This window comes from Triturus cristatus, chromosome 4_2 (assembly GCF_964204655.1).
Source record: "Triturus cristatus chromosome 4_2, aTriCri1.1, whole genome shotgun sequence".
Lineage (NCBI taxonomy): Eukaryota > Metazoa > Chordata > Amphibia > Caudata > Salamandridae > Triturus > Triturus cristatus.
In genome coordinates this window covers 675,887,792-675,915,154 of record NC_140586.1, presented here as the reverse complement: position 1 = coordinate 675,915,154, position 27,363 = coordinate 675,887,792, and the positions used below count along the sequence as shown (strand labels likewise).

General features: G+C 44.4%; 1 long non-coding RNA gene across 2 annotated transcripts in view; it reads left to right on the top strand.

Annotated features, from left to right (window-relative positions):
* LOC146834887 (uncharacterized) overlaps positions 1 to 27,004 on the top strand; it is a 43,776-nt gene extending 16,772 nt beyond the window's left edge. For both annotated transcript variants that reach the window (XR_014960347.1, XR_014960348.1), the window contains exons 2-5: positions 12,310 to 12,357; positions 13,045 to 13,084; positions 25,948 to 25,998; positions 26,468 to 27,004. This is a non-coding gene — a long non-coding RNA (uncharacterized LOC146834887). The remainder of the gene's footprint in view (positions 1 to 12,309; positions 12,358 to 13,044; positions 13,085 to 25,947; positions 25,999 to 26,467) is intronic.
* Positions 27,005 to 27,363: the final 359 nt, after the last annotated feature.

Below are 27,363 nucleotides of genomic sequence, written 5' to 3'. Positions count from 1 at the left end.
TTCTAAAAAATATTTGGCCCTACCCAGGTTGTCGTCCCTGGGCCAGGGGTATCCGTGGGGCCCTCACATTATGTGTTATTTAGCCCCAGGGAGGTGGTGGTCCCTGGGGCTTGGAGTCTGTGCACTCCTCCATCAATGTTTCTTTAGCCTCAGGGATGCTTTTTGGCCCTGTCTGGGTCACAGGGGGACCCAAGGACCACAGTTAGGGGGTCAGGGTATTCCTAGCCAGCCCACTTTCCTTTTAGAAAAAAATATTTTATTTGGGCTTAGCTGAAGCCGAGTCCCAACATTTCAAACTGGAAATGTTGGCAGGCAATCATATTTCAGCACGGGGACTGTTAGATCCTCAGAGGATAGGCATGCCTATATCTACATTTTTTTTAATAACTCAAAAACTACTGAATGGATTTACACCAAATAACAAAAAAATCTTCTTTCAAGACCATGAGCTACCTTTCTACCAAATTTGATGTAATTCTGTCCAGCGGTCCGGGCTGTAGTTGTGTCTAGAAATCTCTATGGAAATTAACAATGGAATTTTTTTTTTCTGATACCCCTCTTTTTCTCGACCCCCGTTTGAAGGATCACTCTGAAACTTCCAATGCACAACAAGAATCACAGGCACAGTTTTTTTTAGAACATTTCGTTAAGATTCGTCAAATGGCACCAAAGATATAGGCAAGTCAAAAAACGCTTTTCCTATGGAAACATGGTCCTAACTAGAACTACCAACTGTCGACCACCAATAGGTTATATATATACACGTGAACAAGGCTTCTGCCGAAACGCGTCGTGTGCATTAAACTGGCTATTGGGACGACTGTGTCTGCCTTTCCTTCCTGAGAGCGTATCTATGAACTTTCACATACCTTGGATTGATTTTTCCGGTTTTGCTCCCCCGGAGCATACGCCACCCTTCGAGGGTCCCAGCGTTCCAGTAGGAGCTGTTTGGTTGAAGATATATGTATATATATATATATATATATATATATATATATATATATATATATATGTATATATATATGCAATCACACCAGGACCTTCGTCCGCTTGCAGCGTCGTATACGCTGATTCAGATAACAAGGAACCACGAACCACAAACTCCAGGCAGATTATACATTTATTGCTGTTTTCCTCTGATGACGCGTTTCGGGCACCACTTGCCCTTGTTCACATTCATATATATATCTCAATCAACGATCCAGTTTCAAAGAAACATGCTGCACTCGCGGGGTCCCTTTAAAATAAATGTATTTGCAAGGACGCGTTCAGCTGTATGCCTTCTTCTGCTTGCTTCATAAATAAAACGTCACTGGCATGATTGTGCTTTTAAGTTCATACCTGGATCTTCATTGTTCACTGCACAATGACAGGAGAGATAGGATTGGACAATCATGGGCCCATGGTAATGCCCCATTATAGATTTTACATATCATCGGAGTGCTTCGGTGCTTTTATATTCAGTCTCTTAGCCTGTATGCCAATGTTCTTTTGCATATTAAGCCCCCAGATGAGCACCTCCGAAGCACACAACTCCCTGTGTGAATTAACTCACTCTTCCTCCTACAATGGCCATTTACGCTGTTGTGACGGTTATCTTGCGGGACCCCTCGTCAAACCATCAGACTTCTCAGCACGCCACGCAGGAGTCGGTAGATAACCGATACTCCAACAGTCTGTATGACTGTCGATGATGTCGACGTTCCATGCCAGGATTCCCTTCAGGCGGTGCAAGGCACCATGTATATAATACGTTGCTCCACGGTCCTCCTTTAAGGCGCAGCTGCACTCTTCACGATGGGTGCATGCAAGCACGCAGGTGGGTCATGAGGACACCGCAATAGGTCATACAGCGGGAGAGACCTTCTCATCAATATGTGACTTAAAAGGCTGCCCCCTCCCAGGACCAGATGTGTGAGCCAGTCATTAAACTAGTGTACTAGCCCATTAGAGGACCCAAATTACGGTTAGTCCTGCTAGCATATACAGTACTCCTTAGCGCAAGTACTAAAAATGCTTTTACACGTGCTTTTATTTTTACCACTCACTTTTTCACTGCACTCACTAAGCACTTTATTTGAAAGGTCCTGAAGAAAGCCCCAACAATCTTTCACGTGGGCTGAAACATGTCGACCATATAAGGATAATATTAAGATACACGTAGTATACTTAACACATTATCCACTCTCTTGTTTTTAACCTACCTTGGATCACCAGGAATAAAAGTAATAAATAGGTAGAATCCTAGAGGTATTTTTAAATTTACACTCACTTCATCACACTCACTGACACCTCGAACCCGCTCCACTGTAATCAGGTGTTGCAGCACAGCTGAGTAGCACTCTGCTACTCAGCTGGGACCCGAGGATGAAGCATCACACCAACCAGGTTGGTGTGTGAGGGTTTACTAGACAAACCTGCGAGGTGCCAGACACCACTGTGACAGATAGCCATATAGAGAGGCCGTCTTAGTTGTTTAGATATCCTAATAAGGGACAAGGACGGCCGTCCACCAGTCCTAGCTCTCTCTTTTGTTTTTTGCATTATTTTATGCAGTCCTGACTGCAAAATCATTCTGCAGACCCATCTTCTATTAAATCAACTTTTACACGGTTTATATTTTGCAGGCTGAACCATGTACACATGTCAGGTGATATATTTTAGTTAAAACATCAATCTCTGTGTATGATACAGGGACTCTCGATATATTAACAGTAGCTCTGTACCTGAACTAGGAGGGCAATTGATTAGCTAATCATTGATCTCTGCATGGTGGGGGCGTGTCTTGGCACCGATGTAGGTGCAAGCAATCCACGGAGCTCCTGCCCAACATCCCCCATCCACCATAATCCTGTGTCCCAGACCCAGTACCTATGGGCGGATTAGGTAGTGGAAACGGCCTAGGAGAGTGCATAGTCACCCAGGAAGGAGATACCTCCCGTGATCCGTGGGAAAAGAGAGCGGAAATGAGTCGAGCCTTGGGAGCCAGCATGCAGGATAACGGCCATGGCACAGCGCGCTGACTAAATCGGGATGATCACGACTGGAGGACGCAGAAAATAGTCCCTGTGAGAAGGGCTTGTAATTCGCAGAGACGAGGAATGCCCGCTTGGCTCCCAGAAAGGGGTCACTGGAAACCAGCGCAAGCACTATGCAGGAGGCAGGCAAAGACACGCTGTTGGCTGCCAAGGGGAGAACAAGGTATGTGAGTGAGATGACAGGCGAGGCAGCGGGTCTGACCTGCCTGGCAGATTGAAGCGGAGACTGGAGGAATCCTGCCTAACCCCGCTGCTGAGCAGACTACCCTGATATCAGCAGGAGGTGCTGCGCGGTGAATGCGGACCGGTGGGAAGTCAGGATATCCCTCAGAGACTGGCGGAGGCCGCAGGTATCTGCTGTGAGCACTGAAGAGACTTTTCCATCCCTCTCCTGCCCCCAGATACAGACATATGGCAGATTGAAGGGAAGGAAGTTGCTGTAGGAGTGGCAGCAGTGAAGTCAAGGCCAGAGAAGTGGCATTTATTATACAAACAACAAGGAAGTTCGGCAGTGATAAAGGAAGGGGAAGAAAAGCACAGGGCAGCACAAACTGCATACAGCACTACAGTGGAAGTGCAGGGAATATAAACAGGCTACAGCTTAACCCAGTTACAAGGCCTAAAAGCACTACCTCTGAGTAGTGCGATAGAAAGCTGGCACAGAAAGAGGTAGATGCCAGTGAACAGCACGATTGACCACTGACGAATTGGTGGTAGAAAGTGAAAGCCCACAGCTAGGGTGAGACTAAGTGGCTGCACAGAGAACTGCCCATTGCGAATACTCATATCTGTACTGGCTGCAAAGGGAACCCTGACCTGGATAGGAGATACCAGTCCATCAGGAGACATGGGGAAAGTTCCGAAGCGTAGAGGGATCAGTGTCCTCAGCATGGAGGGCGGCAACACCCAGACAGATGACTACGAGGAAAGCCGGGATACGAGCACAGGAGCAACCTCCACAAAGCTGACTCTGTCAGATATCATGCAAGCTATCACGGCCTCCAGGGAAGCGTTTGAAACTAAAATGTATGCAATAGCCATGGACTTGAACTTATTGAAAGATAACCACCGCAAGCTGAAAGAAAAAGCTGCGCTCACAGAAAAAACACTTACAGATCTACCCATGACGGTGGTGGAGCTACAAAAATCTATCAGTACCATTAAAGCAAAGGTGCGGACCTTGGAAGTTAGATCGGAGGACAGTGAGGGGAGGTCCTGCAGAAACAACCTACATATAGTAGGAGTGCCGGAAAGAGAGGAGGGGAGTGATATGGTACAGTTCCTGGAGGCCTGGCTCAAAACGGAGGTAGCGCCGGAGGGACTTTCATCCTATTATGCCATGGAGAGGGCACACAGAGTCCCGGCCACAGCCCCTAAGCCAAGGCCCCCCCGTGCCCAATAGTGGTGCAGCTACTACACGTTAGAGACCGGGACCATATATTACATCAGGCCCGCCAGAAGAGAGACCTCCAAACAGTAGGGTGTCGATATTCCCTGACTTTCCTAGAGAAGTACAGAGACAAAGGGTTTCCTTCCTGGCAGTCAAGATTAAGTTGCAACAGTTACAAGTCCTATATGCCTTGATGTTCCCAGCTCGTCTGAGAGTGTCTGACCGAGACAGGGCATTCTTCTTCCATACACAGCAGGAAGCCTGGGAGTGGCTGGACTCCAGACCACAACAAGGAAGGCAGGGATTCCCTCCAGGGTCGACTTCAAGTCAGAAGGATAAGGCCCGGAGCACGACAAGGGTGCCCTCCCTGGCGGAAGTCAGAGATGAAAAGCAAAAGGTGTTCTGGGCAGCGGTGGAGCTCAACTTGGGGGGCTCTAGTCCGGGATCGAGTAGAAGTGGACAAGATGTGGACCGTTCTGATGGCTCACTTGCAACGAATGCAAATGAAGACTCCGAGACGGAGCTCCCAAAGATAACCCCCAAGTCAGTCGATGACATTGTCTAATGCGCGCAATGATCCCAGGAGAGTTATGAACATTACCAGAGTATGTCCTGAAGGAAGTAATACCGGGTGAGACGGTGAGTAGATCAACGATGGAGCAGAATTAGACCGATACATATTGGGTAACTGGGCTGAAAATATGAACATAAATTTCGGGATGGGTGGAGGGCGGAGATTCAGGAACTGATGGGCCCGACCTACAACCCCTAAGCTGAGAGGATCTCCATTTGTGTGTTCTTTGTTTGGATGGGATCGGGACAACCTAAACCTGTCCTGGGGAGGGGGAGTTGGGTTGTTTGTTTGAAATGGGTGTTTATTTCGGGACCCAGGCGTGTCAGAGATAGGGGAAAATTGTAGTTAGGACAAGCTCAACCGAATGGCGTCCCCCATAGATCTTAGATGCATCTCCTAAAATGTGTTGGGGATGCATTCCATGCTGAGGAATTATATGACAAGGACTCATACTGAGAGAGACAAGACTGGCTCACTGTTAGCCTGGTTGGCTAATCCAGCCAGACGAGGATCGGTCATCCTGGAAATGAGGGGAGATGACGGGGAGACCTTGCACAGGCAGCAAGAGATCAATGATCTCTGTATGAGATACTACACAGAACTATATAAAAGCAGGATATTCCCCACGGATGAGGAAATTGATGGGTTCGTGGGAGATGTAGATCTGCCGACAGTTGGGGAGGATGCCGCGGAGGCCCTGGGGAAAAATATAGATGTAAGTGAAGTGAAGCGAGCTATTGCATCCATGGCCAGGAATAAGACTCCAGGGACCTATGGACTCCCAGTGGAGTTCTTTCCATGTTCAGTGACCTGTTGGCTCCCCGTCTGGTGGTCATATATAATCAGGCGAAGAAGGAGGGGAAGTTACCTGGCTCCACAAGGGAAGCTATGATTGTTCCACTGCTAAAACCTGGCAAACCCCCATCTGATAGTGCGGCATACAGACCATTGTCCATGCTTAACTTGGACTAAAAAATCTTGAGCAAAACTTTGGCTATGTGTCTCCTCCCATATATTCTTGACCTCGTACACAGAGATCAAGCAGGCTTTATACCATCTAGGAACACAGCATTGAACATCAGACGACTGTTACAGATCCTGGAGGGTGACTCTTACTGCAAAGAGGAAGCGGTGATATTTTTGGTAGATATGGAGAAGGCTTTTGACAGCCTTGAATGGCCCTACTTATTCCGAGTGATGAGGCGGTTTGGGTTGAGATCTGACTTTGTGACTTGGACAGCATTATTGTATGCAGACTCTACAGCAAGAGTCAGAACGGGCAAGCTTGTATCAGATAGTTATCGGGAGGAGAGGGGGACACGCCAAGGATGCCCTCTGTCACCACTGCTCTTTGCTCTGGCTAGGGAGATAAAGACTTGCTCACAGCATTGGAAAAAGTGGCAAGCATTAGAGTGAACTGGATGAAATCATGCCTTTCCCTGCTAGGGAGGGCAGAGAGGAGCCTCCCAAAGTTAAAGTGATTCAATGGGAAAATAGATCCTTATCTTACTTGGTGACACAGGTATATCATGGTCAAGGGTACCTCTTGGAGGGCAATGTGGGTAGAGCAACAAGAGGAGTGAAGGCCAGTTTCGAATTTTGGGGAACCCTTCCTATATCTGTGGCTGGCAGAGTAGCATTATTGAAGATGGTGACATTACCGAGATTACTGTATCGCTTCGGTGTGCTCCTGGTGTGGATCCTGGCGGGTATGTTTTAGCAATTGCAGAGCCAGATAACGGAATTCTTATGGGGAACGGGTGGGCGTAGAGTGGCCCTCTCAACGTTAACGAGACCTAGAACAATGGGGGGTATGACTGTCCCGGACTTCGAATATTATTACATAGCGACCCAGTTACAATGGCTCACGAAATTGGTAGCGAGTCAGATGAGGGGAATGGCGCAGCAGAGGGACATGACACCCAGCATGGAACTCCTCTCACAAGTACTATTAAGACTTCCCATGCGTGAGCGTGAATAGTCTATTAACCGTATGTGAAATGCTTCCACATGGGGGGGGACTGGAGATGTTTAGAAGACTGGAAGGATGTAGGAGTGGCCACAGTGGGAGATTTATACGAGGAGGGAGGCTTAGTCCCTTTCCAGGTCCTTCAAGAAAGATATGGCATTTCTGGGGGAGATTTTCTGATACTCACAGCGGCAATACGCAAGCATTGGAGAGGGGGGCTTGTAGAACCAGCCATGTCAGAAGGTTGCCAGTATGTGGTAACTGCGGCATCAACACACAAAGCGGTTACTTGCCTCTACGGGAGACTTCGACATGAGAATCTTCCTGCCCTGCGCAAAATACACAGGAAGTGGATAGATGATTTGGGGGAGCCGATTCCCGAGAAAGCATGGGGAGAGCTAGTGGAGAGAGCGAATAGGAGTACGAGGAATGCTACATTTCAGTTAGTACATTTCTATGTTTTACATAGAGCATACCTAACGCCGAGCTGTATTAATAGATATTTCCATATAGAAACTGCGGCATGTCCACGCTGTAATACAGAGGGAGCAGAGTTTAGTCATATGTTCTGGACTTGCCTAGAATTGAGGGAGTTCTGGAGACAAGTAACTACACTACTAGCGGAGACGACAGAAAAGGAGGTAGCAATAACACTGGGTTACTGCTTGCTGTATTGGTTCCCCCAGACCTCTAAAAATAAAGTGACAAGTAAATTTCAAGACTTGGGCTTGGTGCTGGCAAAGAGGGAAATCACTACCCGCTGGAAATCGCAACAGGGCCCTAATATACATAGGTGGAGGACAGAATTCTTGAAATGTGTAGAATACGAGGTGGCTGTCGGACTGAGAACAGCGAAGAAGACTGGCAGTGACAAAAAATTAGAGGCAGCGAGAGCATGGATGGTGATGGTGGACCTGTTAAAGAATCCTGAGATTGAGGAGGAGGAGGTCCCACGGGGAGAGGCCCAGGGGGAGGTAGTTGAAATCCACACTCCCTGACATTGCAATCCTGAACCAGGAAGAAACCGATTCGGAGACAGGGACCCCTCGGGAAACCGATGGGGAGACAGGGACATCCTTTGTAATCAGAGAACATGGAGATACTACAATACATGACACGCCTTGATGTGGGGGTAGAGTTTGTTAGGTTGTATGTGATGTTTGGCTGCATTGCACTAGGACCTTTTATTGGATGACTGTAACAAAACTGTACTGCAAGAAGGGTAGGATGGGGTATGGGGTATGGTAGGAGTAGGTAGGTGAGGGGACCCATTCTGATATAAGAATCGCACGAGCACTTAATGACAAAAGTATAGATGAGAATGATATTGTTAATGGAGAAGTCCAATTTTTTTTTAGTAATATGGCCTCAACTGTAATGAGACTTGTACGGAACTGTTAGTTTCAATGACGAATTGCCTGATAAAATTTGTTTAAGAAAAAGAATCATTGATCTCTGCCTATACTAGTAGACAAATAATTAGTTAATAAAACAATATTTGCTTGGGCTACAAGGATTATCGATAATCTAATGGTTTCTCTCTGTTTAAACTAAAGGGCTAAAGATCAGATAAAAGTCACTCTTTGCTTCATCTATTAGGACATTGAATATCTAACTGTCAAACTCTTCTTAGACTACACAGACTACTGATTTACTAATAATTGATTGCTTCTTGGACTGTAAGTGCAACAGATTAGATAATAGTTGATCTTTGCTTGGACTCTGAGAACTGTATTGGGATTATTACTTTGGTCATGATTACGAGTTTGGTGGTCTTGGAGTGGGCCACCACATCAGCTCCCTGCTCCAAGAGTGCCAAGTAGTCTGGCCTCACGCAGTATTCTGATTGGAATACAGGTTGGTTGGTCCTGCAGCAACGGTCCCACAGCGGTGCCTTTCAAAGGCCCATATTTGAGCCTTAGAAAGGCACTGCAGTGGAAGCGCCGCAGCATGTTCCTGCACGGCATGGACTGTAAATTAAATGCAGTGCAGGAACTGGAGGTGAGTGCATACATGGAGGCAATGTGCCCCTCTGCATCCATCCCCTGGTCCTGAGCCAACCGGGGGCCCTGTAGAGCCCCCTTAGTTTCCTTACCACCACACTTTTCATGGCAGGCTCACCGCAATGAAAACTGTGACGGTGAGGAATCTCGTAATATGCTTTGCGATGCCGCAGCAGCACGGCAACTCAGACTGCTGCAAGACAGCCAGGGATCACTGATCCCTGGCAGTAGCAGTGGTCTTATGGCAGTCCAACTATCCAACGCGTAATACAGCAGTCAGCCCCTTTGTGTTAGCCGAGCATGGCATACTATTCAAGTCTTGGCTATGTACGTAGGCTTAATAGCCCCACACCAAGTGATATTTTATCTCTTTAGTTCTTTGATTACTCTATGTTTGCAAAGTTCATTCCCCTTTTCAAGGTTCTACACATGTGGCATCTTATAATTCTCAGACTATGTTTATGGTCCTGCCTTGTATTTATGTACATTGAACTATTTGGAGCACCGTTGCCGAGCTCTGAAGCCCCTTCCAAGGCTTGTTTTCTCTCTGCTATATTAAATCATGAGAAAATAAAGAAATGCAAACCAAGGAGTGTGATCATGCTGCTGCAGGACAGGTTGGTGTGGTAAGCTGTCATCGAACTAACATTATTTATTTATGGAAGTTTTTCAGATCTGCTCAATAGCAAACTTTTTAATCGTCAGTTCTTTCATTTGCTGCTAAACTTGAAAAAGGTGATAAAGATTTCAAAGTAATATATGGAAAATGTCCAAAAGCCTATAATTACAACCGTCAAATAGAAGACCTCTGTGAAATGTTTTGGGCTTGCAGTGCCATCTTCCAGCATAGTTAAAGCTCACTTCAAGTTGCCTGGGTGTTTATCCTAACTTGTGTCAGTATTCATAATAATTTTCTATAGAATCCTATACAAAATTAAACGTGTTTTAGATTTTATAAAGTCATTTTATCTAACATAATATATTAGTAAAACTGCAGTCTCATCATGTCTCGTTTATAAATGTATCTCAATTAAAAATATATCTTGTGTATGTATATTTGTATGAATGCGTGTGCTATTTCAACAGCTAGAACGTAGCCAAGGGGCAGCAGAGCACTGTACAAAGATCAAAGCAAAGCTCAAAGTTAGCACATTTTAGGAGAGGTAGCTAGGTTGTGGACGGTTAATACATTGTGATGTAGTGCTCTTTAAAGGGGTGAGTCCTCAACTCTTTCCTAAACTGGAGCAGTCCCGAAGTGGTCCTGATGGATATAGAGCTGTTGTTCCAGATAATGGGTACATAGATGGAAAAGGCTTGCTGCCTTATTTTTGCTTTGTTTCACTGTAGTCTGTGGTCTGATGGTGTTCTGGCATCAGATATGGTGAGCTTATCTGCAAGATAAGTTGGAGGTTCAGGGTTTGATGGCTTCGCTAAATAACGTAGCTAGTTTTCAAGCTGATGTGGGCTGGTAAGGGGTGCTAATGGAGTTACATCTGGATGCTGTTAATATGATCATATTTCTTCAGGCCCAGGATAAGAGGTGCTGTGGCATGTAGCATGACTTTAGCACGTGCCACGGTGGAGCCTGGGAGACCATTGAGCAGGGCTTAACCAGGAAAGTGCAAGGACTTTAACAGCAGTTCTGATATCACTTTCTTGAAAAAGCAGTTTACCTTTCTTTAGAAAAGAGAGCTGGTGCCAGGCTGTCTTTTGTATTTTTTGGCAATGTGTCCCTTGAGGGTGAGGTTGGTGTCCAAGGTAATTCAAATCACTTTGTACTCGGTTAAAGTTAGGATTTGAAGTCTTAAAGGTTCATCTAATTGAGCCAGGATTCTAGTGTTTTTTTGTTGTTCTTGGAAAAGAACACACATTCTGTCTTAGTTGGCTTGAGCTGCAGGTAGGCGCTACACATCCAGGTCTCAATGGTGTGCAAGAGTGTATGAGGCACTGGATGTCTATAGTAGAGGAAGTTGTGTATCATTGGAATAATGGTGAATTGTGATGTTGTTTCCTGTGAGTAGAGCACCAAGCAGTTCCATATAGAGGTTACAGATGACAGGAGATAGTATGAAACCCTGAGAAGTTCCACAGGTGATAGTGGTCTTTTGGGACCTAGAGGTGCTTATTAAAGAAGTAAGATGATTGATAGTGGTGGGTGTAATGCAAGTGTTCAGGATTCTATTTGCTTATCCCATATAAATCAAGCTGTTTGAAATGGTTACCCATGAACTTGCATATTTCGTATCTCAGTCCATCCCTCTCTTGATTTACCTCTTTCAGATCTTTCAATTGTTTCTTGACCTGCATGTTTTAGATTGCTGCAAAACTGTAATGCAATATGTTTTTCTGATGTTACAAATCGTCATAACCAATGTTAGAAGATATGTATTTGCGTAGGAACCTCAGTGGCTCAACAAAAATTAGTGCAAGCCTTCCAACTCTGTCTATGAATAGGCTTGATCTGAACTTTGTTGTTAATTGCTCCATGTATATCTTTTTGTATATTTTTTAGTGATTCTGCTTGCTGGCAGACAAAATTGATAAGCCAACAGCTGTGCAGACTGACAGCTAGGAGAGTTAAAAAGGAGAACATTTTCTTTGAAGCTTAACCAACTGCAGATATGAATGTTTGTGAGCTACAATGATCATGTTTTCATATGAGTCTATTGATGTATTTTATATAAGGGTACATGTTGTAACAACACTCATCAGGCATTTGTGGAGGTATGGTCAGAAATAAGGTTTAAGAGGTTTGCATTTACATCAATTCACCGAAATGTCAGGGGCAGGAGAATTGATATCACATGTCCTATGTCCTCCACTTTCACTCACACACACCTATTTAAACATACACACAAATTCACACTTACACACAATCTCTCTCTCATAAACACACACCCTCACCCACAAGCATGCACACAACATACATTTAAAAACATTTTTTACTTACCTCGGCTCCAATGGAAGGGCATATTCCGGCTAATTGCACTCTATTTATATTTCACTATTAGTGTAATACAAAATTGACAGAAAATAAAGAGAGTGGAGCCCCAACTGATGTCCATAAGAACGAGCTGCCACTGTGTTCTTGGCACTTATTTTGCTACCACTGAGGCCAGGGGTCACAAAGCCAGTGCCAGGGGTTGCAAAGGGCCATGAAGACTTGCCTGATTTGCAAATGATGGCTTTAATAGCAACACCAAATAGATATGAAAACAAATTGCAGGGGGTGGGGTAAATAATAAGTTCTTGAGTATAGTCTCTCGCGGTTATAGGTCAGGGTATGGGTGGACTAGGGTATTTTGTAATGACTTGTCTGTATTCTTCTTTCCCAGGTCCGGCAGGATGGTGCCACCCATGCCCCTCAGAAAAAGAACGTCCAGGTATGTATTAAGACACATTTTTTCCAGAATTACCCCTGACTGATCTATGTTAGATTTTTTCCCCTCTATTGCCAATGTATTTCCAGTCCTTAGAATTCTTGTGTCAATACAGAGCAATCCCTTTCCCATTTTCATCATCATCTGTGTATATATTGCAATGGGCAATATGCATATGCCCCTACCTACCTCATTCAGGGTTGCAATCAAAGATTAGAGTATAGAAATGGGAAAGAAAGAAGAGGGAAAATAGCACAACTAAAAATGTCCTCCTAGCACCCGATTCCCAGTTACTCACCGGGGCAGCCACAACCCTCTTTAGATGTGTCTGGAGATTTAGCAACAGTTGGTAGCATCCATCATTCCTCTGAATGAGCTTCTTCCTCCTCCTCGCCCCCATGTCCTCTCCTCCTCTTGCATGATCAGCTTCTGTGTCCTTGTCCTCCTCCTGGGGCCTCTTCACCCGTGGGTTCCTGGTGTCCTGCCTCTTCACATCCCTGTTCGTTCTCTGCATCCTCTTGCTTACTTTTCTCCCCAGATAATGTCCTTGTGGCCTTTTCTCTTGTTCTCGCTGCCCCATCCTGTAACAATAAGTACTTTGTTACTTTGCACCTTTCTTTCTGTCTCCGCTCTCTCCCCTGTTCTCTACCTAACATTTGTGCTTTCTCTCTTTCCATATTTTTCTGTCAGTCAAGACTTAGAGTCGTTGGACCTGTCTTCCTTTTCTCTGGTAAGAGTTCTAGGGTTTTTCTGACCCTTTCACATCTCGCCTCCCTTTATTGGGAGAAAAAATCTACATCAGTTTGTTTTTTCTCCTGCCTGTGGTGGGTTTTAAATCAGAAAAGTTGTAGAGACAGAAGCCACTTTAGAAGTTTGCCATTATTGCTTTAGTTTCTGGCTGTCCATTCCAGGGGGGCATGATCTGTGTAGAGGTATGTTGACCTGCTTTTCAATGTTCGTCCCATGACATGCTGTGACTTATTATATCATCAATATAGGTTACTGCCTATTTACAGTGTGTTCAGAGGAAAGTATTCATCATCCTCTGAAAAGTGGCAGGAGCCCCATGTAGCCCAAACACAATACAGTTAATTGATATAGACTGTCCGGGTAAGAACACTCAGTTTTTTTTCTTTGTCCTTTGGGTTCAGGGGATCTGCCAGTATCCGTTACATAAATCAAGGGTGCTAATTTACTGAGCTTGTCCCAGTCTCTCGATCATTTTGTCAATATGAGGAACTGGATACATGTCAGAATTTAAGATTTCATTTATTTCTCTAAAGTCTATACAGAAGCATATAGTAACATCAGGCTTAGGCATGAGAACAATTGGAGAGTTCCATTTGCTTACTGATGGTTCAATCACTCCTAGTTTTAACACTTCGTCCTCTATCGTGTTTTGTCTTGCTTCTGGTATTAAATAAGATTTTTACCTTATTATCTTCACTGGCTCTGTGGCTATTGAATGTTGCATAATATGGTTGCGGCCAGAAATTAGTGAGAATATACTGTGGCATAACTTTAAGCAGGAATATAGACCCTGTTGTTTTACAACAATCAGATCTTGATCAATACAACTTAAGTGCTCTATGTTTGTTTCTAAGCCCCCTACCTATAAATCAGGTGGTGGTCCATCCCATCATTTAAGGAGATTTACATGATAAACTTGAGTTCCTTTTGTCAATTTATTGACTTCGAGTTTATACTTAACGGTAATTACGTTTTCTAGTACTTTATTCAACCCTTGCCATTGACTCAACATTTTGTTTTCAGCCTTAGGTAACAGAAGTAATAGATAATCTCCAAGTGAAAAGGTTCGCAAGTTCACTTTTTTTATCATAGTGCCCTTTTCTGCACTTGTTGACAATGTTCTACATTTGGTTTCATTGTCACTTCCATCTCCCTAATGGGGTTTTTAAGTGGTTTACATAGTCGAAAATATTTTGGTCTCTTTTTCCCAAGCTTCTCTTACCATATCGAGCAACATTCTGGGTTTTCTTCCAAATCGCAACTCAGAGGGAGAATATCTCATACTGCTTGCAGTTTGCATCATATGGCAAATAAAGCTACAGGAAGCATCTGGACCCATTTCCAACAATATTATTAGGGTGACTTTTAAGATGGCTTTATACCATTTTACAGAGCATCCGTTTGCCTTTTAATCTGTATACCTATTTTCTGACATAGTTGACACATCAGTTTAGAGGTAAAAGAACTTCCTTTATCTGTTAATATTTTTTTAGGAAAACTCACCCTTGAGAATATCTCTACTATTGCTTGGCTATCGGTGTTGTCTTAGGTTGACGCAGTGGAATGACTTTGGGATACCTGTTGGCGTAATCTACCATGACTAAAACAAAACAATAACTACTTTGGGAATGCAGTAAGGATCCTGTTATGATGAATACAGGCCCCAGCTAGGCCCGCAGAGTACAAGGGTTCGCTCTCCTGTAACAAAAACTGGAAGGAAGTTGGCACGGAAACTGCAAAGTACAAAGACAGAGTTTATTAACCCTTAAGGGTGGTCCTACAACCTATACAACACTCGTCAGTATTGCATAGGGTAGCACAAAGAACTTGCGTACATGGTCCCCTTTTATACACAAAAGAGGGGCTCATAAGTGGGTGGATACAACATGAAGCGAAATTCATTACCTTTTATGGGCATTTTCGATACAGAATCAATATGTGGGCGGAGTAACTAATTTCCTGAGCCCGCGAAAACATGTTCAAGCAAGGACTAACTGATTACAGATGTGGTCAAGTCTGGGCATGCGCCAGACGGACAAAGGAGCTATTTATAGACTGTTACTAGGCAGATTACAAGAACAACTAGCAAAGAGGTAGGACTCTTCTCGTGCTGAGCACGTGGAGACACGACAATACAAAATGGAGTCCGGACATTAGTCAACATAAGACAAGAAACATGTTTTAACTAGAGAGAATTCATGTCTTTAGTGAATGCTTAATCATATCGCTGTTTTAGTTTTCAACAGACGACCCTTTCAGCATTTACTGAAGACATTCGGCTTATTAGGATAATCATCATATATGTCAATTTTCATCATCTCTTCTACCTCTTTAGTTAAATGTTTCTGATAGGTGACATTGGCGATAGCTTTCTTATCAGGAATACAGAATGACACACATAGGGAACAAAGTAAAGGACCACATTGGACACAAATGCAACAGGAAAACAGAATTGCTACAATAATACAAAGACCAGTCAAAACCTTCCACCCCCATGTGGTGATCATTGCCCAAAACCATCCAGACAACGTCCAAGTGCCATTTTCTGTATGGATTTCAGCTGCAATCTTATGTAGTTTATTGATAGCATTATAAACTGATGGCGTATGGTCAGGAATAAAGACACAACAACTACTTCCGTTAATTTTACACGCTCCACCTCGGTCAGCTAACATAACATCTAATACCATACGATTCTGTAATGCAACAATTCTAGTAATTTGCAATTCTTCCGTAAGATTCCCAAGAGCAGCAGCGGTCTGATTTGTCACAGCCTCTACAACTCTTGTTAATCTTCGAACTTTCCTACTATTTAGGGCAGCTCCAACAAAGAAAAACAATCCTAAATTAAAATCAATATACTGCTGTAAGCTAGTATCAGTTTGGTCAACGTCATCAATAGATAGAGTACGTTTATACCTATTTACAGTCACATTATTCAACAACTTCAAATCTTTATGATAAGATGCAGGTGCTAAGAATACGGGAGGTAATAAGAATGATACATAGCATACTCCGGACCAACCGGCCGGTAAACGATAGTAACCCTTATTCCCACATACGAAGTATGTGTTATGGGAAGCTAAGAAAGTACTGTTATTTAACCCGTCAATGTTCAGGATAATGATACAGTCACTAACACCAACAGGAATATAACCCACACTCTGGACACACAGGTCCGCTTGAGCTTGTGCCACTTGAATCACAAAGCGCTCTTGTCCTGTAGTGTCTCTGGTGTTCGTGAAGATGTAGGGAATTGATTCATTGTCCGGTCGATACTCTTCCCATTCCCATATTGTCCCATTCGCTTGTGGATAACCATCCTTATCTTGATGACACTCCCTATTAAGTCTAAAAAGTAATCGTCCCACTGTAGGTTTCCGTGTGGCAAACAGCAAAGTGTACCATGCTCTACAGGAGCCATTATGAGAAAAAGGAAGAGGTATGAATGGCGTTCTCCTTTCTTCTGATGAGCTGGCATCATACCACATATCCAACAGTTCGTAGCATTCGTGGCAACGTGGGTATGATGCAACATCTGGATGAAAGTGTTATTCAAATAAGACTGACGATGCTTCAGTTCTTGATACGGAAGTGTATAAAAGTAGTGCTCCTCAGGCACTGGAGTAGTCAAAACAAGCAACCCCCAGGCAGGAGTCACATCCTCAACAAACCATGTGGTTATACCAACAATAGCTACTGTAATAATAAAACCTGTTGCGCAAAGAATCTTCTTCTTCTTCATCTTAGAGTAAAAAAGTCAATATCTTCCTGAAACTAAAAGGTTGTCAGAACTCTTCCCCTTAGGCAGCGGTTGATTTCTTCACCAGCGGCCCAAGACGGGTGTCGCTACACTAATGCAGGGCTGACCCCCCCCCCCTTGCCACATTGGCTCTCCGTTTCACTAACCTAAGGGCCGTTCTGACAACTTTGGATTCAGCAGTCACTTCCTCGGTCTGAGGTGATATCTTCTTCCTCCAGGAATCGCTTGGTCCGGAAAGAGCTCCTCAGTGTCGTTCGGTTCCACAGCACGGCCTTTCTCCGCAGTCAGAATTTCTCGATGGTCAGTCAATACAGTAGGCTCCACCAATCCGAGCGGCACTTTTCGACAGTGCAAGGAATGGATCCAGTTCTTTCGATTGGAAACCCGCACAGCTGTCCTCGTTGCGAGCAAGACTTGCTCAGGACCAACCCATCTCGGCTCCAGACTGTTCGATCTTTCGAAAACCTTCAGCATCACCTGGTCCCCAGGTCGGAGATTATGACCTTCACCTGTGGACCGATCAGGGAGTGCTTCTCGAACCTGTTGATGAATAGAAACCAAATTATCCGTTAACTGTGCCAGATAATCATTCATCATTACACAAGGTACATCATGCAGTGACTTAGGTTTTGGTGGACCCCAAATATTCATTGGGCGTCCAAAGACGATCTCATAAGGTGTGAGACCGGTCCGAGAATGCGGTATCGATCTAATTGACAATAAGGCCAGCGGTAAAGCATCTGGCCAAGTCAAAGAAGTCGAAGCTTGGATCTTAGCGATCTTAAGCTTCAGAGTACCGTTATATTTCTCTACCAATCCCGCAGACTGAGGGTGAAATACTGCATGGAACTTCTGGGTAATGCCTAGACCCTTCAGGATATACTTTATAACATCTGCTATAAAATGAAGTCCGTTATCACTCCATAGCAATCTGCAAACACCGTATCGAGGGAAGAACTCCTTCAATAGCATTTTGGCTGTAGTCATTGCAGTATTGTCTTTCGTAGGGTATGCCTCAACCCATTTGCTGAAGGCACAAACCACTACTAGAACATACTTCAGATTGTTACAGCGCTCAAGCTGAATGTAATCCATCTGTAAAACCTCAAAGGGCGCAGTAAGTGTTACAAATCCTCCTGCTAGAGTTCGTGTACCCTTTCCTGGGTTATACCTCAGGCAAATCATGCAAGTCTGCACTACCCTCTTTGTCGTACTAGCGATCTCAGGATGCTCCCAAACTCGTGTGAGTAGTTTAACAATTGCCGAAGCTCCGACATGCGCTAGTCCATGTGCCATCTGAACCATAGGTTGTACGAAGGCTGTGGGTAACTTCCATTTATCCATCTGCTTATTTCTCCAACATCCTTCGTCATCTAATTCTCCCTCATTGGACCATTGCTCCCGTTCCTTATCGGAAGCGGTCCTCTGTATTTCCAGCACCTCTCTCCTAGCATCGTGCCATCTTTCTGCCTGTGACTTCACAACATACATTGCAGTAGCACCAGGCTGCATCGCAGTCTCTCGTGCCACCCGGTCTGCCAAAGCATTCCCTTCTCCAATTTTATCAACCACTTTCTTATGGGCACTACATTTAATTATAGCAATCTTCTTTGGATATGTTAATGCAGTCAAGAGGTTGTGGACTAACTCCCCGTACATTATCTGTGCTCCATGTGACGTTAGAAACCCTCTCTCCTTCCAGAGTAGGCCGAAATCGTGCGCTACTCCGAAGGCATAGCGGCTATCTGTATAAACATTCACACACAATCCTGCACTGAGCTCACATGCTCGTGTTAATGCTATCAGTTCCGCTGCTTGAGCTGATTTCTGTGGTATGCGTGCTGTCTCCACTATTGTTTGCAGTGTGGTAATTGCATACGCTGCTGAAGTCGTACCATCTGGTAGCTTCAGGCATGATCCGTCCACCCACAGTTCTCCATCTACATCTGTAAAGGGCGTATCCTGGAGATCAATACGACCCTTTGTCTGTTCCTCAGTCACAAGAATACAGTTGTGTGCCTTCCGTGCTTCAGACTGAGTTTCCGGGAACGGCAACAATGTGGCCGGGTTTAACGTTACACACCTCTTTAACGTAATATGAGGAGCCAAAAGCGTCAACTCATATCCCGTTAAACGGGCACTGGTCAAATGCTGCGTCTTTGTCTGATTAAGCAGGGCATCAACAGCATGGGGGACTAATACCAACAGTTTGTGAGATAACACAATTCCCTCACTTTGACGTATTGACACAGCTGTCGCCGCAACCGAGCGAAAACAACCAGGCAATGCTCGGGCAACAGGATCAAGTACGGCTGAAAAATATGCACAAGGGCGCTGCTTGTCGCCGTGCATCTGCACTAAAACTGATAATGCACATCCATCTTTCTCATGCACATACAGTGAAAAGGGCTTCGTATAGTCAGGGGTCCCTAACACTGGTGCTGAACAAAGGGCCTGTCGCAATTTCTGAAATGCAATTTCACACTCGTTCGACCAGGGAAGAGGAATTGGTGTGTCCTTTGTCAAAAGGGCTAACAATGGTTTAGCTATGTGTGAAAACCCCAATATCCATTGCCTACAAAAAGAAACAAGACCCAAAAATGCACGCACGTCCTTCTGTGTGGAAGGCACTGGCGTGTCCAAAATTGCTTGAATACGATCTGACGTAAGTGCACGCCCCTCCTTAGACAAAAGGTGACCCAAATAAGTCACCTTTGGTCTACAGAATTGCAATTTCTTCTTCGACACCTTGTGATTGTGAGATGCCAAAAAGGAAAGCAAGGATAACGTACTCTTCTCACACAGCTCAGGAGTGTCAGCCGCCAACAAGATGTCATCGACATATTGTATAAGGGCGACACCCTCGGGCAGAAAAAAGGAATCCAATTGCCTTTTCAATGCTTGACTGTAAATACTAGGGCTTTCTGTATAGCCCTGAGGGACTCTACAAAATCTATAAGACCTATTATTCTGAGTAAAACCGAAAAGGTATCGGCTATCAGGGTGAATAGGGATCGAAAAGAAGGCATTTTTCAAATCAATAACTGAAAACGTGGTCGCCGTTGGCGGGACCAAAGTGAGTAACGTCGTGATGTCAGAAACCACTGGATACTGAGGTATCACAATCTTGTTCACTTCCCTTAAATCAATGATAAACCGATAAACCCTGGTATCCGTATCTTTCTTCAAAATGGGTAAGATAGGACTGTTACAAACATTATAGGGAACTTCTTCCACTACTCCCGCCTTAATCAAATCCTGCACAATCTGTATGAGTGCCTCCTCCCCCTCCTGGGAAATACGATACTGAGGGAGGCGTGGTAGCACCGCACCCTCCTGGACACTAATGTGGACAGGCGGAATCACCATCTGTCCCACATCAGTATCCGAAGTGGCCCACAAAGAACGAGGGACGGAAGCTAATGCAGTCTCCTCCGCAACCACACACATCCGGTCTGTCATCGGGTGATTATCATTTAATATCACACGTACTCCAGCGGGGGAGCAGCGGATCGTAGCTCTGAAGTGCTTGAGCATATCAAGACCCATAATGTTATCAGGCGTGTTCGGGGCAAGCAGGAACGGACAGGGTGCAGAAAAGGGATCAACGTGGAATGTAAGGGGTCGGGAAAGAGGGCTTCGAGAGAGTGTACCATCAAACCCTACCGATGTAACCATTAAGCCAGATGGGGGAAGCCTCGGAACCAATTGTTTGGATAGCGCACTGCGGGTCGCCCCTGTATCAACTAGGAACCGATCAGTAGAACCCAAAACCTTTGCTGAAACATAAGGACCATTCTGATCAACCGGCACTTCAACTGATTCCAACCCCCATCCAACGCATTCCTATGCATGCCGCGAATCATGGTACCCAGAGCTGTCAATCCCTGACATTTGGTACTGGTGCTGTCGATCAAATACATTGGGTCTATCTCGCTGCTGCGCGTTAGGTTCAAAGCGAGCACGATCATTAGAGTTCCCTCTATAATTCGAAAAGCCCCCTCTTCCTCTCGGCGGTCCCTGACCACGTCCCGGACGAGATGCATACAACACCGGACAATCTCTGGCCCAATAACCCGACTGTTTACAATACGCACATTGATTTCTATTTACATCTGACCGACCCAAAGGGGGACCATAGAATCCTCCCCTACCTCTATCGACACCCCGACGAGGCGGACCATACACTTGCGCTAACATCACCTTTGTTTTCAAATCTTTCGATTTCTTCTCCTCCTGCCCCTTCGCTTCTTGTTCCTGACGCTCATAATACTGAGCCATAGTCAGGAGGGATGCCGGAGACGAAGTGGACCAGGAACTTTCACTCGCTTTTAAACGAGCTGCTATTCCCGGTAATAAATTCGCCACATATTTATCCTCAAAAAGATGTCTACCCGTATCATCCGTAAGTGACTGACCACTTAAATCGTGAAATGTTTCCTCAAAACGCGTAAATAAATCTGAGACTGATTCATCAACCTTCTGTTTACACGATGCTAACATATTCCAGTCAATCTTTTTAGGGGGAATAATCGTTTTCAACTTAGTCAATATAGCAACGGGAAGATCTAAAATAATCTGCGGTGGTTTTTGCGCGGGTTTTCTTTCCCTATCCTCATCCTCAATTTCAGACCACTTAGCCTTAAAAGCGGGAACATCATCCACCTTCCGCACAGATCTCCACATATCCGGTGGTAATATGAGCCCAAAGAACAAATCTATATCTGCTAAAGTCATAGTACAAGAATTCAAGGCCCCTTCGACCTCTTCATAAAAGGCCGCTGGGTTTTTGTGGGGGTCAGGTAAAGTATTCTTCAATGCCATAACATCAGCCCTATGCCAGGGAGTATAAACCCAATTATACACAAAATATCCCTTAGCATCAGCGGAAGTAATATCCAAACTAGTTCCCGCTCCTTTAGGAGGAACATACAAAGGTGCTACCTCTCGCATCGGTTTAGCATGCACTAGTTCGCTCTTATCTGAGTGGGAGGTAGATGACTGGTCGTCGCCGACACGTGGATTCGACTGCTCCTGTTCCCCTGCCTTTTGGCGCGCTCTCTCCTTAAGGTCACTCGCCGCGTCCCGTAATGAAAACAGCCGTCGAACCGCATCAGGTGCCTTAGAGGGAGAAAAAACACCGTTACGCAATGCTTTAGCATCTAATACCACATCATCAGGCTCAAAAACTTCTGAATATTTCCGAAAGGCAGAAATCACTTCATCAGAAAAGTGTCCCAAAAAATACAACTTCTCTCTATCCTGCCACTTTTCCCAAGAGTCCAACAATTCAGTGAGGGATAACTTGCCCTTAAGTGCACGGAGAGAAATTTTCCGAAGCTCACTCATACGCTCGACTGACAACATAGACCGCGTGTCTACCTTATCCGAAACCAATCCAGACTCCTGCGATCTCGGGGCGGACGCGCCAACATAAGGGGGCGGAGAACGATCTAATAAAGAAAAATCATCTTCAAGATTAGTAAGGACAGGATAAAGTGGCTGGCGGGCAGCATATTGACCCGAAACTTGCAACCTACGCTCTTTCTCTTGCCTCTCCGCCAGTTCTCTTTCCTCCCGACGCTTCGCTTCCTGTGCTCGCACATGATCATTCTTCCGTTGCTCTTTATCAAACAGCGCTTTCTCACGTTTCTCTCGCTCACGCACTTCCTTCACCCATAACCGTACACATTCAAACATGTCTTGCCGAGCACGCCGTGTACACATACACTGTTCCACATACTCAATCTTACGCATATCAAACGATCCATACAAAGGCCAGCGCAACTCAGGATCCTTTTTGGTGTATTTCCTCCATACTGTGCTGTACATTATAGAAGAAAGACCATGCTTCACATACATATCCCTATTAGGAGTCCCCTCTGGGGGGGCTGGAGCAGATTCCTCGAGGTTTAACCGGTTTCCAAAACAGCAGCACCACTTACGGAGTGCGCTAAAAGCAGGCATGCTCAAAAATAATGCAAAATATGCAGTATTATCAAAAATGGCACTTAAACGTTGCGCCGTTCAAATTTACACAGCTCCGGAGAAATATCTCCACATTACCTGCCTATATGTGTTGCAACGCATATATTCTCACATTAATCAATACAAAGCATGACCGGTCATCACAAAACCAAACTCAAATAGCCAACCCAGGCTTCAAAACTCGGAGCAAGTACCGTACAACGGTTCTTACCAATCAAGAGTATCCAGATTCCAACTGCCAAGCTCCAAAATTCGCCCAAACGGCTGTCACGGCAAAACCGACAGAAGAGGTCTCAGTCGAGGACCGGCGCCACCCAGAAGGTCAGTTCGGAAGGGGAGGAAGAAAACCTCGGGATGCCAGGGCTAAAAGACGCCACTGGCAGTGATCACATCCCCGGCCAAATTCCTCACCTTCGTCACGACCAGTCCTTCGAGCATCTGAGTCGCCGATGAGCCCCACGTGACGGGCGCCAATTGATGAATACAGGCCCCAGCTAGGCCCACAGAGTACAAGGGTTCGCTCTCCTGTAACAAAAACTGGAAGGAAGTTGGCACGGAAACTGCAAAGTACAAAGACAGAGTTTATTAACCCTTAAGGGTGGTCCTACAACCTATACAACACTCTTCAGTATTGCATAGGGTAGCACAAAGAACTTGCGTACATGGTCCCCTTTTATACACAAAAGAGGGGCTCATAAGTGGGTGGATACAACATGAAGTGAAATTCATTACCTTTTATGGGCATTTTCGATACAGAATCAATATGTGGGCGGAGTAACTAATTTCCTGAGCCCGCGAAAACATGTTCAAGCAAGGACTAACTGATTACAGATGTGGTCAAGTCTGGGCATGCGCCAGACGGACAAAGGAGCTATTTATAGACTGTTACTAGGCAGATTACAAGAACAACTAGCAAAGAGGTAGGACTCTTCTCGTGCTGAGCACGTGGAGACACGACAATACAAAATGGAGTCCGGACATTAGTCAACATAAGACAAGAAACATGTTTCAACTAGAGAGAATTCATGTCTTTAGTGAATGCTTAATCATATCGCTGTTTTAGTTTTCAACAGTTATATTAATTCCAACCCTCAAAAAGAGTTCCTCTGTAATGGGCAATGGACACAATGGTGCTTTTGGAGGTTGATAATGGCTACTCTTTTGGAGTATTATACACTCCCTACAATATTTCTTTATGTGGCTAAAATTACCAGACCAATAAAATTGTTCAAGTATAGTCTTTTCCATCTTTTCTCTACCAAAATATCCTCACAATAGATGACTATGGGCTAAATAGAGAACTTTTTCACTATAGGGTTTAGGGACTATGAGTTGAACGGTTGAAACTTCCCTCCCTTCTTGCCTATTAAGCCATTCTGTTTGAAAAACTGGGAACCTACTTCGTTGATATCTTCAACCTCTGCAGTACTAGCCCGAGCGTCTTGAAAAACGGGGTCGTCTCTTTGGGTTGCCTCGAAGTTTCTATCAGATTCCCATATTGCATGTTCCTTCCATGGAGGGAACACAGACAGGTCTTTGAATTTTTCATGTCTTTCCTGACTCTTAATTTTCTTCTCTTTAGGGATGGGCCATTCATCATTAATAATGATTCATTATCAATGTCTGAAAACAGGAGTTCTTCTCACCTGGAATCCCCTTTCTTCCACGATCCCTGAACCAAAGATTCTATCCTCGGACAATCAGTACCCACAATAGGAGGTGCTGGTAATTTGGGAATTAAGCCAACCTTGATCAGTATCGGAGTCTCTCCATTCTTTTATCTGTCTACCTGGACTACTGGATCATCTTTCTTGTCTCTGGTAACAGTTCAGTTATGTTGGTGGGATCCCCATGCAAGTTGTGGAGTCTCATTACAATTTATCAACATTCCATTGCCATCAAGGAGGGCATTTACAGGGCTACCAGTGATTTTAAGGTAACATTGGTATGGGGTCTCCTCTTCCTGACTTCAAGATAATATTGGTAAATATAATCCAATCTCCATTGGTTCTGGTTTTGGGGTGCAAATTGTGGTATGTGGCTTCACCCTCCACAATTATAAAATTATGGCACTGAAGTTATGGGTATACTCCCCCTAATACTTAGTTGTGATTTTTCCACTTTCTTGGGACACATGGATTTCAATCCCTGCCCAGTGGGTGCCCCTCTTCCCTTGGATCCCCCTTCTTCTCTTCCTCCCTTACTCTCTTTAGCTTGCTTAGAAACCCTTGCAATCTCCACATCCATTTCAAGAGTTACTTTACTATGCTGATTCTCCCATTTCTGAACAGAGGAATGGAGAGAGTTCAAAAATGGTTCCAGATATATCTTCGCCAACATTTCTTCTTTTGTGTCAGTCTTGGGCTTTAGCCATATATCTGTCAAGTCTTTAACCCTATAAAACAAAGTTTGTTGACTTTCACTTGGAACCTCTTTTACTTCTTGTAGTCGTATCCTATATGTCTCCTCATCCCCCTAGCCTTCCCAGGATACTTTTCTTAATGTCAGAGCAAGGAGTTGTCCCATGAGATTAGCAGCTTGATACGCCATTTGTACGTCCCCTTTGAGCAAGGACGCCAAGTTTTGTCCCCATTGATCCACTGGCCATACTGCAGCCTGAGCAATTCTTTCAAAGTTATTAAAGAAGAAATCTGGATTTTCTCCTCCCATATGATTTGTATTATAACTGAGGGTAATGCAGTATGTCTCCGCTGTTGGCCTAACACATCAGCTAGTTTCCCAATGGCTATATCTTTGATTTGAGCCACCTTATTTATCTGTTCAGATTGTGTTTGCAAGACTTTGTGGCTAGACTCACGGTTATCCATGGCAACAACCATAAACGTCTCTAGGGCTTTCTCTGATCATTGCTGCCCATCAGCAAGTTTAGAAACAATAGACCCTATTTCTGTCAATCCCACTTCTGACACCACTTCGTGGTGGGATGGTCGGAAATTAGGTTGTCGGATTTGCCAATGATGGCTTTAATAGCAACATCAAATAGATACGAAAACAAATTGCAGGGGTTATAGGTCAGGGTATGTGTGAACTAGGGTCTCTTGTAATGTCTTCTCTGTGTCCTTCTTTCCCAGGTCCGACAGGATAGTGCCACCAATGCCCCTCAGAAAAAGAAGAATAACTAAGTAGGTATTCTGACAAAGTTCTTCCAAATTATCCCTGGCTGATCTATGTTAGGTCACAAGTCACAATGTCTTCCCAGCACCTGGCTCACAATTACTCCCCTAGGCAGCCACAATCCTCCAGAGTTGTGGCGAGCGATTCAGAAACCGTTGGTGGCATCTACCATTCCTCTGACCAGGCATTTTCCTCCTCCTCACCCTCCACATCGTCTTCTCCTCATGCGTGTTCTGCATCTGGGTCTTCATCCTCCTCCTGGGGCCTCTTCACTGGTAGCCTTTGTCCGCCTTCTCTCCAGTTTACTTTATCTGCTTCCTCTCACTTCCCTTGCTCCCCTGATATAGTTCTTGCCGTCTTTTCTCTCGTCCTCTTTGCCCCCTTCCTGCAAGAGTGAGTCCTTCTTCACTTTCCACCTTTCTTTCCATCTCTACTCTCTCCATTCCTCTCTAACAATTGTTCTTTCTCTCTTTCTAGGTTCTCATGTCGGTTGCGAATTGGTGCTGTTGGACCCATGTTCCTTTTCCCAGGAAGTGTTTTTCTGCCCCTTCACAGCATTCAAGCATGAATGTACATTTATGATTCATTCTATGCAGAAATATCTAGATACAGCTGCATTTTTTCACAAAACCGAAACAAAATATGGATAAAAGAAAGTAAAATAAGCTCAAATATAGGCAGGCAAATACAGACAAAAAAGTTTTAAAAACATAAATGTCATAATACTGGAAGCTCAAATTATAAATGAGTTTAGAAATCTCAGCCTTGCTCCTGCCATCTGTGCTATACTATTAAATGTACCCCATACTCGATCACACAGCCAAACAGAAAATGTATTGTATTTATGGATGCCACACTCATCTAAAGAAATTAGATGTAAATAGATGTGCATTTTATTATTCTTATACACGTCTAGTTTTACATTTTCTGTAAAGACTTGCAAAATGTAGATATCTCTTAACTTTACTGTTGATGTGCTTGTAAAGCAATATTACAAGGACAACAAAGGTTGCATTGGTCTTTGCATTTTTTATATATTTATTTGTTTTGTAATTATTTATGAGCAGGAACATCTGTTCCAGAAATACTATATGGAACAAAAGAAGAGCAGTCCACAAGATAATCACCGGTTCTGTATGGTGGAAACATTTAGAGGATGCTATGGATGGTGTTGGTGTGTGAGAATAACAGCAACAGTACAAACAATGAACATATATATTATATGTATTCAACAGGGTTATGGTGCGATTGTGTGGGTGACCACAGAAACCTATCTTGTGTAGGGCAGCAGTTATCATAAAGTGTTGTGTTAGCTCAACACTGTAGGGGCCACACCTGGTAGATCCCCAAAGCCCCAAAAGGCAAATACTACC